At 35.0% G+C, this 15,402-nt stretch overlaps 1 protein-coding gene across 7 annotated transcripts in view; it reads right to left on the bottom strand.

Moving 5' to 3' along the window:
* LOC106162945 (FMRFamide receptor) overlaps positions 1 to 15,363 on the bottom strand; it is a 125,154-nt gene extending 109,791 nt beyond the window's left edge. For 4 of the 7 annotated variants that reach the window (XM_086994194.1, XM_086994195.1, XM_086994191.1 and 1 more), the window contains exons 1-3: positions 15,232 to 15,346; positions 14,899 to 14,951; positions 4,968 to 5,129 (exon numbers count right to left, since the gene is read on the bottom strand). The gene's annotated coding sequence lies outside the window, so the exon portion shown is untranslated. Of the gene's footprint in view, positions 1 to 4,967; positions 5,130 to 9,852; positions 9,872 to 14,898; positions 14,952 to 15,231 lie in introns of those variants that run through there. The other 3 variants (XR_015330819.1, XM_086994192.1, XM_086994193.1) reach the window with 3 other exon arrangements.
* Positions 15,364 to 15,402: the final 39 nt, after the last annotated feature.

The raw sequence follows: 15,402 nt of genomic DNA, 5'->3' as shown, positions 1-15,402 counted from the left end.
CCTGGATCCACCTGTAAGTGGTGGTGTAAAGTGAAATTATTATAATAATCTAAATAACAAAAACACATACATACAGTACTAGTAATAGCATTAAGCAAGCCAGGGTATCTGCTGGGAACCAGCCAAGGAGCAGATGCCAAATGAGGCTTTTATAGAGCAATTTTAACACAATGAGCAGAGCATAATTACTGAGATATATATTTCACAACAGCACAGACAAATAGAGCTTTGACATGAAAGGCAGTGATATACATGTATGGATTTATAATCTCCAACAAGGATGTCATATTTTGGTTTTTAAAAATGTTGTCTTTTTATCCTTGTATAATTAAAAGAAAAGTGATCAATATCTGCAACTACCTAAAGATATTCCAACCAGTTCTCCTTTTTTTTTTTTATAATTTTCAGAAAATTATAAATAAAGATTATCAATGCATTAATACCAGTAAGTGCATTGTACTTGTTCAACAACTTTCAAACTCAAAATGTCATTAATGTTTTCTTAGTACATGATGTGTATACATTGCTTAAAAAAATGCATCCAAGACCCCATTCCCAGAGATTAGATCGATCCAATCTAGATCGACCTAACTCCCTGGGGGTTCACACTAAATAGCTGTCAGTCGAGCGGGCGCGCGAAAGTTAATTACCCCCTTACAGCTTGTAGTAGGTGGGACGGACATTTAAGCCGGATTATCTGACAGTAATCTAGTGAGACTCCCCGTGGGGATAGATCGATCGTAAATCTATGGGAATACGCCCCAAGTGTATCAGTGCATTCCAACTCCCACCTCCTCAGTTTTGACATCAGGGCTCACACACAAACAAACAAACTGACACACAATATTTCTATGTAAACCCAACACTACAATACTTCATACATTTTTTCATGACTTGGATGAACACAGACAATCTATTCCTACAAAATAAACCTGTTAATAATACAATACACTGCGAAGAAAATCATGACATGATTATCTGTCATTACTATATGACACCCGCAACTTTCACCTAAAATATTCCACAACAGTGCATCATCGGTATATCTATTCCTAATCAGTCACACTGCATGGCACTTTACGACAGATATACAAAGTACAAGTTCACAATAATTTGACTTTGGGATGCCACGACTAAGTCTTATTATAGTCTGAATGTTAACCACTGGCCCGACTGCAAATGCCAGTAAAAATATCGAACTAGGCCAGTTAAATTTTCTGAAGAACAGTCCATTATGTATAACTGGCCTGACTGGGGCAGTAGAGTTTTTCAGCTGTAACATGTACCCCAATTCCTTACATAATGTTCAGGCTAAATGTTGAAGTCTTTTTTAATTTTTTTTTTTTTGAAAACCCCTTGTTTTTGTTCTTATTTGTAATAAGAAACCTGTTTAATTTAAATATGTTAATTTAAGTGATTAAAAAAAAATGGACATGGGCCAGCAAATTTTGGTTTGGATCAGTAGATTCTCAGATCCTGATGGTTAGACATCCTGCAAGTTGCAAGTATTTGGCCCATACTAATATTAGGACCTTACCCCAGTAAGTACACGTAAGAGCTTCCCGTCCAGCACCCCCCCCCCCTCCTCCTTTGACTGAATAATGCTTGATTAGCCACATTTAACAACCAATTGTGTGCACCAAAATGTCACGCCTGTCAAAATCTCACATCTCACCATTAAATCAGTAACACCAAATTAGAATGAATTCTAAAACCCTTCTGTGATTTTAAACATTTGAATCCCTAACAGAAGCTAAGAATCCATTCATGTATGTTTATTTTCCTTTTAAAATTGCCTTAAACATTTCTAAGGATAACTTTAATGTCACTTCTTGCAGATCATGTAATAAATTTTGTGAAACAAATTGCACCCAACTCTCACGTTTTTCAGCGCTTAAAACCCTGGATTTTTTTTAACAGCCACTTAAACTGCATTCCAATAACAAGGCGCACATCCAATAACACGTAACTTTTAAAATAAACAGTGTCACATTGAATTCTCCATTCAACCGGCTGAAGTAGAGTACCACATGTATCTCAGAGCACAAGTTTCTTTTTTAATTTGAACCTGATCCCAACATTACAATGTAAGAGTAGCAACAAAAAAACAAAATGTAAAATAATAACTTGAAGCAATTATAAACTTTAGAGGAGGAATTGCAAATAATTACATCAACTTGAGAGTTGGGTGTCCTCTAGGGCCAAAGGGCTCCAAATATTGTTTGTACAGTAAAATTAATTGCTTTTTTGTTTTCTTTGCTTTCTGCTAGGGACTAGAAAGAAAGAAGCATACCAAGTGTTGGCAAAACTGATCGAGCTTCTCCTTTTAACCCTAAAGGAAATGGTATAAGGAAATGACAAGCATTTAGAGTTTTCTTTTCATTAAAGATGACTTAAAGCGCATTTTGTGCTAATCCAATTTAGCCACCTTTGGACCAATCAAAATTTCATATCTAAATGCAATATTTACATTGTCAGAAATACTTCTATCTAGTAACACTGGTCAGCTCACCAATGGTTCCACTTTAAATCTAGCAACCAAAATATCCCAAAGCCTTAATTTTGACAAACTTCTAACAAGCTTAGCTATTTCAAGTACCATAAAAACTATTACATTAATTTTGTGTAGAAATTTAAACCACTACTTGTTTTACAAACAAAAAAAAAATTTGAGAGGAAGCTCATGTTTTATTCAACAAACATTTTGTTGTTCTGGTACACCAATAAATTTATAGAGTGTGCCCCACTTTTTACATGCAATGCTTCACACCAAAACACAAGTTTCCTGGCTCATTTTCCCTAAAGTAATGTAATAAAGAAAAATCAGTACTTAGTCTAATAAGGAGTCTTAGGGACATTATCACATTATGTCTCTTTTTCTGTTGGTTATTGTCAAAAAAAATCTTTATTTTTGACTTAGCCAGTCCGTAGATCATTCAGTGCCTTTTTTAACCTGGTCGTCACCTAGTTAACATCCAGTTCTAAATGGCTCCAGGCTCAAAAAGGTACGTTAAGTTGACCCCCAAAACTTGACCTCAGTTCAGTAAATCACATCTGAGATTGCAGTGTCACTTTACATTTAAAAACACAGTGGGTACCCTGTGGCACATATTAAAACATGCATGTTCTCTTTACGATGTATTTTTCATTTAAGAAAAAAAAATGTCTGCTGAATAATGTTAAAATCAGAACCAGGCGTAACACATGGGTTTAATACTAATAAGAGGATCCGCGTGTTTACCAGCACCTCTGCCAAGGAAATATGTTCTTTACTCACTTTGACCTTAATACAGCCAGGTCACAAATAGCAAAAAACATAACTGTCAAAATAATAAAAAACTGGGATGATGGCATTATTTCTGTCCCAAAATCTAGATCCACACACCTAAAAATCCAACTGTATCAAAATTCCAGTCAACTATATGCAACAAGTTGTTAAACAAAGTGCAGTATTTAAATATATTCACTGTCTTCCCCATCATCTTAATCAAATGACAAAAAGTTTAAATGGGAACACGTGGATCCTGGATGCATCCTGGATGCGAGTGTTAGAATGCCTATTATAAAGTAATTACATACAAAACGTACTTCCATGTTTAGCAAGACAACCACTATCAGTAGAGACCATACATACTTCATGCAGCTGAGAGCCCAAATATTTATCTGCATAGTTATCAATAAAACATCTGATAAAAAATAATGGTTCAAGTCACGCTATCTGAGTTTGTATATTGCTCTAAATAAAAAAATATATAGTATATACATTCAGTTATGTGAGTAACATAAAGTTGGTTCATGCTTTTTCGACCAAGTGTGACTTAAGTCTGAAAAACTTTACAGTTGTTACCCTGTTTCTACTGCTTCACATGGTATCTCATAACTAAGGGTGAATGGATACATTTTAAAAACCAAACTTTTCTGTAAGAAATATAAAAGTTTGCTGTCAGAATCCAATTTTGAATATTAAATAAAATAATAATAATAAAATGTTTGTTAAAAAATAGACAACACTCTGAGAAAACAGACATCAAATCATTTTGAAATTTTAAAAAATCTTTAAAGATATTTTAAGATCCAAGTCAGTCAAAATTGCAACTAGTTCTATATCATTGAATGAACAACTATATATCTATCCTGAATATTTGAATGAAACTAAAATCTTTAGGAGATATCTTGTCCTAACAAAAAAAAAAGGAACAAAAAAAAAAAAAAATCAGTTGGAAACAACCCCACTCGTTGTCACATTTAATAAAAAATAAAAAATGCCCTCCATTGCAAAAGCCTACATGACTGTAAATCTTAAAGCTCAAATTTACTGTCCTCTTTGTGAAAGTATCAGCTTACTCTACCTTCAACCTGTTTATTTCAAATCATGTCACCCTCCACATGGTGACATTATCCTCTTTACGGGACCACAAGCTTTTCAACGACAGTCAAAAGCCATTGAACTTGGCACAGGCCGTGGCAAACAGGTGATACTACATCGTAACTTCCCAGCAGTAGTGAGTGCAGGCCTGTTGCCATCAATTGCAAAAGGGGGGGGTTCTTTTTCTGAAAATGTGGACCTTTTATCATGATACCTTAGTTTACCTTGTATACATCAAATTTACCCAGAGTGGACCTTTTCCCTCCCAAACCTCACCTGGCTACAAGCCTGAAGCGTCTACAGCATCATTTCTTTGCAGGAAACTCGACTGAACAAGCTTACTTGATTTAACGATTATCTCTTCATATGCAAAGTATAATAATTTAATTTGTATATCAACTTACAAACACCTTTTCTTGATCACCACCGGGAAGTGTAAAGAATTTAGACTATTTAAACTGGCAGTAACTGACATACGTGAACTGACTAACAATAAACTGGCAACATTCATATTTCACTGAATTAAAATTATCATTCAATGATCACACACACACACAAAATCATTTCAAAATACCAAAAACAAAACCCTGATCAAACTTACCTTCAAATTTGCACGGTTATCCAGTTAATGTGTAACTTTTAAGTGCTATCGACTGTGGAGCTGGCCGTGGACCGTGTCATAACACATACACACACACAGCGTGTACTGTCTTCTCTGTTAGTGAGCGGTCACGGTGTGTTCCTCACACATCTTGGGGAAGGACTGAAGAGAAAAATCAGGAAATGAAACATTAGTGGTAATTTCCTGTCGGGGAAATTGGTCCAAAACCGTTCCCTGATTAACGTTGGTTAATTAAACTCGTACAACGGACAAACATGTTCATAGCAATACAGAAACATTTATCACCGAAGGCAACATTTTAAGTTAACTCTCAACAGGGGAACTGCAGGGGGGGGGGGGGGCTTGTGGGAATATTTCTTATTTTACTGCCCGTCCTATTTAAATGCTACTAGTAATGATTAACAATATTGGCTGATTACACTCTTACAAAGGAAAACCCTGTTCACAGCAATACAGCAACACATTTCATTTAAGGTAATGTTTTTTTAATCTTAAAATGAGCTCATAACAGAGGTTGGGAGGGGGTGGGGATGAGGGATGCATCTTACTGGACCAGGTATTTGATAGCCTGTCTTATATTTAATAATATGTCTTAATTATTACAAACAAATATACATGTACGCATTATGTTTTTTTACTTATTTTTGGCTAAAATAGTTAGATATTAGAAAAGAGCAAAAATCAAGCAAATAACAGCTAGTGATCAACACCAGGTACAACAGCCATGCTCACACATGCCTACGCTTTGGACCGAAAGCAGCCCGACTTGTGTTGTCACCAGAAAGACGTAGACTGAGGTACTTCCCTTTGTTATTTTTTAAGTGGCTTTTACTAATTTCCTAAATGTTATCAGTTTTCAATTTTAAAACCAAAATTTTGGCCAATTTAAGTGAAATTTTAGCTACCGATTACACAAGCACTTTTAAAACAAGAGAAGGCGTATCACTCACTGGGGTAGCGCTAACACTCGCCAATTTAGCCAAATGCTAAAACTGACTTAAATTGGCTAAACAAAAAGGGCTTGATTTGACTAATTTTAGTCAAAATAGAACCATTTGGATAACAAATTGACAAAAAAGTGGTGATTTGGCTAAAGGAAAAAAATTGATAGCACTACCCCAGACTCAGATAATTTGATTCCTCACAGAGTTAGATCAATCTATCTAGTATGATAGTTATATCTTGTGAAAGCACCCTAAATTACAGGCACCTATAGTATCCTAAATATTAACCAAGTAAAGTCAGCTACAAAAGAAAACCTTCACAAAAATGAACAACTTCTCAGGACAGTGACCCTTCACACAATTAATGAGTGGAGCGGCTTCATCTCCGAACTATCTACTGGAGGAACGTGACATCCATCAACATGTGAAACAACTACATATTAATCAGTAGAGTTACTAATAACAGGATCTCTCTCTCTCTCTCTTTCTCTCTCGATGTACTTGTATGTATAGGCTGTACAAAGTAAACGACTGACAAGAAAATTATCATTTTCGGCTTCAACTATCTTAATTCTGACCTGACAGCAAAACAGCAAAACTGTGAAGTTTGGGAATTAAATTATGATTGTTTTAATCACAAAAACAGGTCACCTTTTGTGTGAAAAACCTGATGAAAACGGCTATACTGCAGGAAGTGATGTGCTAATTAAAAGCACGATATGAGACAAAATTACTGAAACGGTGCCGATAATTTGTTGTTTTTTCCAAAATGAGTGAAATAATGAACGGCATGTGAACAGTCAGACTGCGTCATAGATGACAGGCAAACGCAGGCAGGTTATTTGTTGCAAAACAAAGCAATTTTTGTAAGATTAATGAGTGTTATTACTCAATTGACTTACATATAGATATGACATGCTTACGTACTACATTTCAAAGGCCTTAAGTCAGTGCTCGATTTGAAAAGGGGGGATGTTTTTTTCGGAATATATGGACCTTTATCTCCTTCCCCAGTGGCTAACTCAGCTTGAAAAGAGGGGGGATGAAATAGATCAAATTTTGATAAAGAATTAATCTTTCTGGCCAAAAGGTCCACTGAGAAAACAAATATATATTTTTTTTAATCTTAAAAGAACCTGCAATGAGGCTGGATCTTAGAAGGGTGGAGGAGAAATTATCAGGCAATTATGATTTCCCTTCAGATTGTATCTAATTCAAACTTATTTATCCTTTTGAATGAATCAAAATGATAAAGCTATTCACTAAGCACCAAGTTGAAATATTTACATTTAATTATGTTGATCTTTAAGGAGGATGAATCTAAAACAAGATCAGAATCAGTTTTACTAGTTTAAATATTTCTTGACAGAATTTTTCCTAATGGACTCCCAGCTTTGCTTCAAAAAATATGTTAATATAAATATTTCATATCAAAATGTATGTACTATGTGTGTACTATGAACCAAACAGTGAAAGTTAATTACACAGAAAATAAATATTTCAAGTTGACCCATTAGCAAGTACAAATGGATGCTAAAAATGAGAAAAACCTATCAAAACGTGGAGAATAAAAATCTTAATATTTTATTTTCAGATGTTGCTATGTCGCACGTCATGGTGAAGAAAATTGCATTTTGACATGGAATGCTTTAAAAAGTGCATTACAAACAGGTGTGACTTCCTACGTGCAGTAACTATTTGTGTACTTCAGGACATAAATTATATATATACTTGGCGGACAATTATGCTTCCTTCATTGTATATAAAAAGAAGACTAAAAGTTCAGTTGTGTTTCTAGTGCAGCTTGATCCTCCTAAGTATCGGGGCTGTGTGTGTGCATTTGCGTATGCGTGTACACGTGAATATATATGTGTGTGTTCAGTTGTGCAATGGTGTGGGCACATACCAGCTAATGTGTGCATATATATATAAAGTCCACTGCAATATCTTTAATTCACCTACCTATAATAGGTAATATAAAACACCATAGGTACTCCACTAGTCCACAACAGTACAAGTTTTTAATAGACAAAACATGAGCAAACTGAAACATATAACCAAACGATAATTATATAACAGTATATACTACCCATAGGCCTTTATAGCGAGCAATTTAAGAGGGAGGGTGGGGGTCTTTTTCTGAAATAGTGCAAGTGTGCCTAATTTAACCCCCTTTGTAGACCAAACTTGAGAAACAATGAGAATCTTAGCCCAAGAACCAAAATTAGATTTTGATTCGGAGTAGACCTTTAGTAAACTAAGTGGGAGGATTCTTTGGAACCCCCCTCATCCCCCACCCCCTCCCCCACCTATAAGCCTTACATAAACAACATATCATTTTTAATTAAATATATTTTCAATTAAACATGCAGTCTAAATATTTTGTATTTCCGTGATTACCCTTACCTCACTACTAGTACTTGAATATAGCTTGATTAATTCAAGTTACTTTGTTGCCTCTGCAGAATTTAGATCTATCAACCTACATGTACATTGATTATCAGGATTATAGGTTTATTTTCGGTTCAATAGTTCCATCAAAACTCTACAGTTACCATATTAGTGTTATTTCAATAAAGTGTTTTCCTTTACAACACCTATATGCGTGGAGCTTATGTAATTATATCAATTCAAGTAAGAGAGCTTGCCCCGCTTTAATAGGAATGTAAACTTGACCCATTTGAAGATAAAATTTCATTCATACAAATTTCACGCCATAGTAAAATAAAGGTATTCAAATCAATAAGGATTTAAGGATTAGGGATCGAAATGGTCAAATTCTATAGATATGAAAGAGGTGTTTCATCAGTGTTCGACAAAATACCCCCTTTCCCCGTCCAAGTCTTGTACATGAACTAGCACCGCAGCCTGAATCACAATCTGAATTAGTTATCATTGTAGTTCGTCATAGATATGACGGAGAAAGAGTGATTGCAGCTTACAATTAATCGCCGAGTGCTGCTGCTCAAGCTGGTTCCGTTTCAGTATATTTTTGATAGAAAAAAAGTTTCTGAAGATTTCCATCTTGCCCAAGAGGGGATAGAACTACATGTATTTGCTGTTGTTTGTTACATAGTTTTAAATTGAGTCATAGAAGAAAAGGTCCTAGGCTTTAATTATGACTTTGCTACTGCGGATTTTGGTCAGGTAGTCCTACATGTACATAGTAGTCATATAGTATTTAATAATATGAAATGACTGGCTATACACAAAAGGTAAACCCGAAAATATATTATCAGTCAATTAAGCAACCAGTTTAGGTGTACCATAAAATTTCAATGATTTTTCCATAATTTACTTATATTTCTAAAATCTTTTCCTTCCCTTTAATTATTTTTGTGTAATTCCATTGTTTCATGTTTGTTAATTAGTGAAATAAAATTCAATCTGCCTACTAGTACTTTTAAGATTTGACATCTTACCTTCCATAGCTAAATTGTATAATAATCACTAATGCTCTCAAAGTGAACTAACTCCTCCCCTAAAAATATCTAGACCGATTTAAGTATCAAAAATAAACATGCTGATCAACAAAGCATGACCTACTAAAATTGACCACAGTGGACGAATTGAATAGATGTGATACTGATTAATCTTGATTTAATAGCTTGTTACTTAAATAGGACAGATGCAATGGCAGATGGAGGCCATCTTTTGGGTCTGGACCGGCGGGCGGTCAGAATTTTCAAGTTTGCATTGACGAGCATACATTCTTTCGTAAATGAAGGACAGATCAACAAAGATAACTTGGAAGACTGTCAGAAAATATCTCTGGATCCACCCCTGAGATAGGAAAAAAAAGATCCAAGTCAAACAAGGGTCAAAAATATTACACTTTTATCATGGTCACTACCTCAGCTGACATTGCGGATTAGGGGATTTAGAGGGATAAACACAGCAACAGGTGAAGAGATTGTTACCTGCAACTGTTTACCCTGGTTAACTGGTGTCAACATACTGCGCTCTAGGACCACTTCATTTTGTGGTCATGAAATCTGTGTTCACTGACGGCTGAAAAATCAAACCAACAACATTAAATATCACATTGATCCATGTGACAAGATTTCATTTAAGATAAATCATTTTTGCAATAAAACAAATTTGGATACATATCTGTAGTTTATTCTACTGGTTAAGAATACAGGTGCAGTACCTGCTGGTCTAAAATAGAAGCCATTTCATTCTTGTTATAAAAAAGATAATAAAAACTTGTTATTTGTCCAGACTACTGCTGTACATTTTATCTCTAGTGAAAACAAACTTAAATTCTAGTCTCAATGTTTAGAGTCACTTTCAGGCTAGAAGTCATTTATAAATCTGCTCTCTGTTAATTACTGATGCTTGACTGCAACCTCAAGTATGAATTTTTCATTTCTTTTTCCCCCAGTTCTAACATCAAATAGTTTAAACTCTGACTTAACTCATTTAACCAAAATTCTTTTAAAACAAAAATGAGAAAATGAAGAAATCCTGCCCTGTTTTCAGACTTAAAGCCAAAAAAACAAAACTATGAAACACTAATCATACAAAAAAAGCTGGGCTGAAGCCAACTTGCAGCTTTTTTGTAGGTTCTCTTAAGTTTCTCCAGCAACTAATTAAATCTGTCATTTTAAGTGGAACAGAGTGATCTTCAGTAAATTAAATCTAGGGTTAATTAACTCGTTGGCTGGGGACTTTGGGTGTGTTTCCATTCATTATGAATGCCCTCACTTTGTACATATTATCAGAGAGGGTGTGTAGTATTATATACTTCTTAATTATCATTATTATTAATATTATCATTAAATGTCAAATGCACAACTTAATTACAGTGGTAATATGTGGTACAACAAACTAAAGGAATTATATTGGTTTCCTCTGGTGTGCTAGTCATAATGATACAGGTTGGTTATAGTGGTGGTACAGCAGAGAGATAAGATTGGTTTCATGTGGTGAGCTAATCCTAATGGCACAGGCCGATTACAGTGGTGGTACAGCAGAGAGAGAAGATGGTTTCATGTGATGAGCTAATCCTAATGGTACAGGCCGATTACAGTTGTGGTGGGTGGTACAACTGAATTAGATTGGCTTCTTGTGATGAACTAATCCTAATGGCATAGACTGATTACTAGTACAATGGTACATGTAATGGGTGGTGCAGCAGAGAGATTAGATTGGCTTCCAGCTACTCCACACCAGGAATATTTTAATCTGGGCCCCGTAACTCAAAAACATTGTGCATTGCGACCGAGAGCAGGCACCTCAATTCCATAACTTGCCCCATATAATATATTATCATAACCTCTATGTGATATCGCAATTCACGATGCGCGATGCTTTCGTGGTACGGGGCCCTGATTGCATTCAGAAAGAGTCCCAATGGAAGAACAATGGTTTTATTGGGAATGGACCCTTAATTAGAAAGAAAAAGCAATACAGAAGTGACATGCGAAACAGGCCTAGGGTGAATTCATGGTGTTGCATACTAGACCCTTATTTGGCTGAACTTAAGAGAAAACATAAATATCAGTGGATAAAAATAAATTATATCAGTTTTTATTTGTTGCTGCACCAATATTTTTTTTTTAGTGGTCTCCCAAATCCATTAAAATCTTGCTTGATTTTATGCTAAGTCACAAGAGTTTACTGGCTTTCTCCAATGATTCCTTTTCTATCCTCAAATGATCTTAATCACGGTCATTTTTTTAGCTTTGATTTCTTTCATTACGGCAAATTATGAAGAGATGGCCTCAGGAGATTTTTGTGCAACGTACAGTATAAGAGTGCACTCTTACAGACTCCACATTTAATGTACTTTTAAAGCTATTTCTTGCACAATTTATTGCATTTTAATCAAAGCATGATATCCTAATAACTTCAATTATTTCCCAAAACAAACAACAGTAACACACACATACACACACACACACATACACACTAACAAGAGGGAGAAGCATTTGTTTTCACACTTGAAATGTATTCCTCAAATCAGTTGCTCGAATCATCCCAGAGCCAAGTCTTAATGGATCAATTTACAATTAAGCCGTTATTAACTGATGCTTTTTAATACTGGACATACCAAGAGAAAGACAACTGGTGATCTATCATTCAAATACACATCCCTCAGCAAATACATGTACTGTACATGTAAGGCCGAGATGAAAAATTCCTCCCTTTCTGCGGTCAGTTCTCATGACGTCCACTGTGTATGAAAATAATAAGCCATCAGGCCCATCCACACTGATTAAATGCTTAGTTTGAATTCACATCTGTCTCAAATGAGTTCTTCGTGAACTGCACTGATAATTTCACTAATTAATAATTAATTAAATACTGAGATTAAAAAGAGAGGAAGAAAAACATTCACCATTTCACCCATACTTTACAAGAAAGACACACAAGGGAAAAAAGAAACCAATTGAAAGTGAAAATTTCTCCATGATTAAATGGTATTGGATTCTATTACACTTCACTTCGATCATTAGTTATTAGGTTACGTCTTTTCCCCTGACAGATATTTCCATAATCTAGATGCCACGGCAGGAGTGTGGATATTAAGATGCATATTCCATAAACACTTCTGCACTCCCTAAAGCTATAGGCCTGACATCAGAATTAAAAAAAAAACTCCTTACTTAAGCTGTGATCTCTCGAATGCAACTCTCAGATCAATTTTTACAAAAAAAGTTATAGACTCAACTAGAGAGAGCAGTTGGATTGCAATCCACTTAATTTTTGCTAATTGTTATTTTTTCTGACTGTTCAACTCAGAGACTGTAACCAAGAATAAACTCTTAACTAAAACAGTAAATATTGTGCCTAATTTTTTAACCTCTGCATTATCATTAAATTTTTGGAATGAAACTGTTTATTCATTAGCCCAAAATTGTATTCTGTAGGCTGAAATATATGTCTGACTTCTTCTACAAAATGTCAACATTACCTTAGACAAAATAGTTAAATTACCAAATTAAAAAATATCAATACTTAATCTAAATATAACTGATAATCACCCGAGTATACTGCCTCACATTTGAGTTAACTGTGAACTGAAGTCATGCAAAAAAAAAAAAATAATAATAATAATAATAAAATAAAAAACCTAGGCAGCAATGTCATGGGGTAAAGTGCTGTCAAGAAATATAAAAACCCTCAAGTTAAAATACACATGTTACTGTTACTTGAGAGTGCCTAAATTAAATACAACTTCTTTAAACTCAAATAACCTGATTTTCTTTTAGGGAACATGAGAAAAACCAGCTCAAGCATGTGTTCTAAAGCTGCAGCCCTTGTAATAGTCTTCATTTCTTCTTAGAGAGTAAAATTTGCATTATTCTGGCAATTGTCAAGCTGCAGCCCTTGTAATAGTCTTCATTTCTTCTTAGAGAGTAAAATTTTTATTTTTCTGGCAATTGTCAAGTGTCCATGCATACATGAATGCACGTGTGTCTCAATAAAAGTTGCCTTTCATGATTTTCCATGCTGTGAAATGAATTGAATCAAAGCATCTCAGCACAGTGAATTTGAGCATGTAGCAAGTTTTGACCTTGGAAGCAAATAAACTCAACTCTCATGTGAGATAAACAGAGGCTTAAACCATCCACTTGGATATAAACTTAACGTAGAATACCCTTTTAGTCTCCCCTGGGGTGAGTGTGAGACTGTGATAAGACACTACAGGATAAGTTTCCCAGCTTCCAGCATTATAATATAAAAACTATGTAACTACTGCCACCAATGGAGGTAGGCGTGGGACATCATAAAGATTAGATTTGCTTCCTATGTTGCGGTTATCATAAACAGAGAACTCTATAAGATGGGCCCGCCTAAACAAAATGGAAACACGACACTACACTGATTGAACCAAATGACCTGCGGAAGGGTTGAATGAGGTCAAAGGTCAGGGCAAACACACCCTCTCTTTTCACTTGTGTCAACAAATACATCTTCCGCATCCCTTTTCATTATTAGAGAAAACACTCAATGGACTTGTTCAGACAAAGCTGACTGAGGACCGAAGACAGGACTAACTTGTATCAGCAGATGGATCTGGTAAACAAACCACAAATTTAGAAATCTTATGCATGACAGGATAACTCCATCTACAGTCTTTCAAAAAATACCAAACTGGGTCTCAGACATCCAAATACATGGTTTATCAATTCAGCAAAACTGTTGATGCATGTCTGTCTCATTTACGGTCTTAAGTTGTCCTTGTCTGAACAGGCTGTGATTTCTGGGTCATGCAGCCACCTGCTCTGAAATCTGTTTTATCACAAAGTGAAAATGAATCTTTTTAAGGGCAATTTGGCTTTGGTCCACTGCAGCCATGGGAAAGAATTAAAACCAGTGAGATTTGTGGAAAACAATTATGTAAAAATACATTTGCAATGCAAGCAAAACTTTTTTCAAATTAAATCAACTAACTTTTGGTCTACTATATAAAGTCATACAAAAAAAATCATAAATTTGTGAGCTTCCCAGGCACTTTCTTTGTACAGTGCTCAGTGATTCATTTTATCAGAAAACAGCTGCTAGTAGCATGATTGTGTCTGCTGATGAATTTTTTGAAAAACGAATTTTTTTCTTACCCCTCCCCCTCCCAACAATGTATTAATCCCCCTGGATATTATAATACATTATAACTAGCCTGTACATTTCTAGACCATAATCAACTCAAATACAGCTGTACATGTACACCACGGCGCATACTTGTAGTAATACAGTACACTGGACTACTAGTGACACATAATATATCATATGTTTAGAGCATAACTGTGACACAGTCTAGGGCATCAATATGGTCAGTTTATTTACAGTGAACATAATGTCCTGTCCTGTAATGTACTGTACATACTGTCAGATATTATATAGATGTATAAATGTATTTAAATGTGATTTATCAAGAAAAATAATACTCCTTGTCATATATATATTTGGCAGAATCAGGTACGTTCCACTGTTCCCTGAAATATATATATACTCACAATAAAGATGTTGGTCACACCTTAGTTCCTTGTGCTGAAATCTACACAAGGACCTGAAAATGAAAACAATAGCGGAAGTGATTAATTTACATGTAGTAAGTTGATAGGCATTATTAGCACACAATTTTACCACTTAAAGGTTCAACATAAGTGCTTATTGAGATTACAGTTTAGTTTATTTCACTGTAACATATGCATCCACTTGTGTGGATGAAAATGACAATATGAATACAATTTTTGTGAATATGTTATTAAACAATCACAATGAGTAAGAATATTACATGTGTAGAATTATCATTCTGTGTAAGCTGTTCAAAAGTAAATTATAAATACCCTTGAAGACGGAACGTTGATTTGTTCAGCTGTTCTCCGCTTCCGCAACGTTAGGAACGAACCACGCGGGGTTTCATTTTTGCCCTCTGTCGGGCTTAATTTCCAAGATGAGCTTTTCTGTCAAAACTATAGATACAAATGACATTCAACAACATTCAATATTTAAGCCTT

Source organism: Lingula anatina, chromosome 8 (genome assembly GCF_051362555.1).
Source record: "Lingula anatina isolate TDL-2025a chromosome 8, LinAna3.0, whole genome shotgun sequence".
Taxonomy (NCBI): Eukaryota; Metazoa; Brachiopoda; class Lingulata; order Lingulida; family Lingulidae; genus Lingula; species Lingula anatina.
This window is presented reverse-complemented; position numbering and strand designations above follow the sequence as displayed.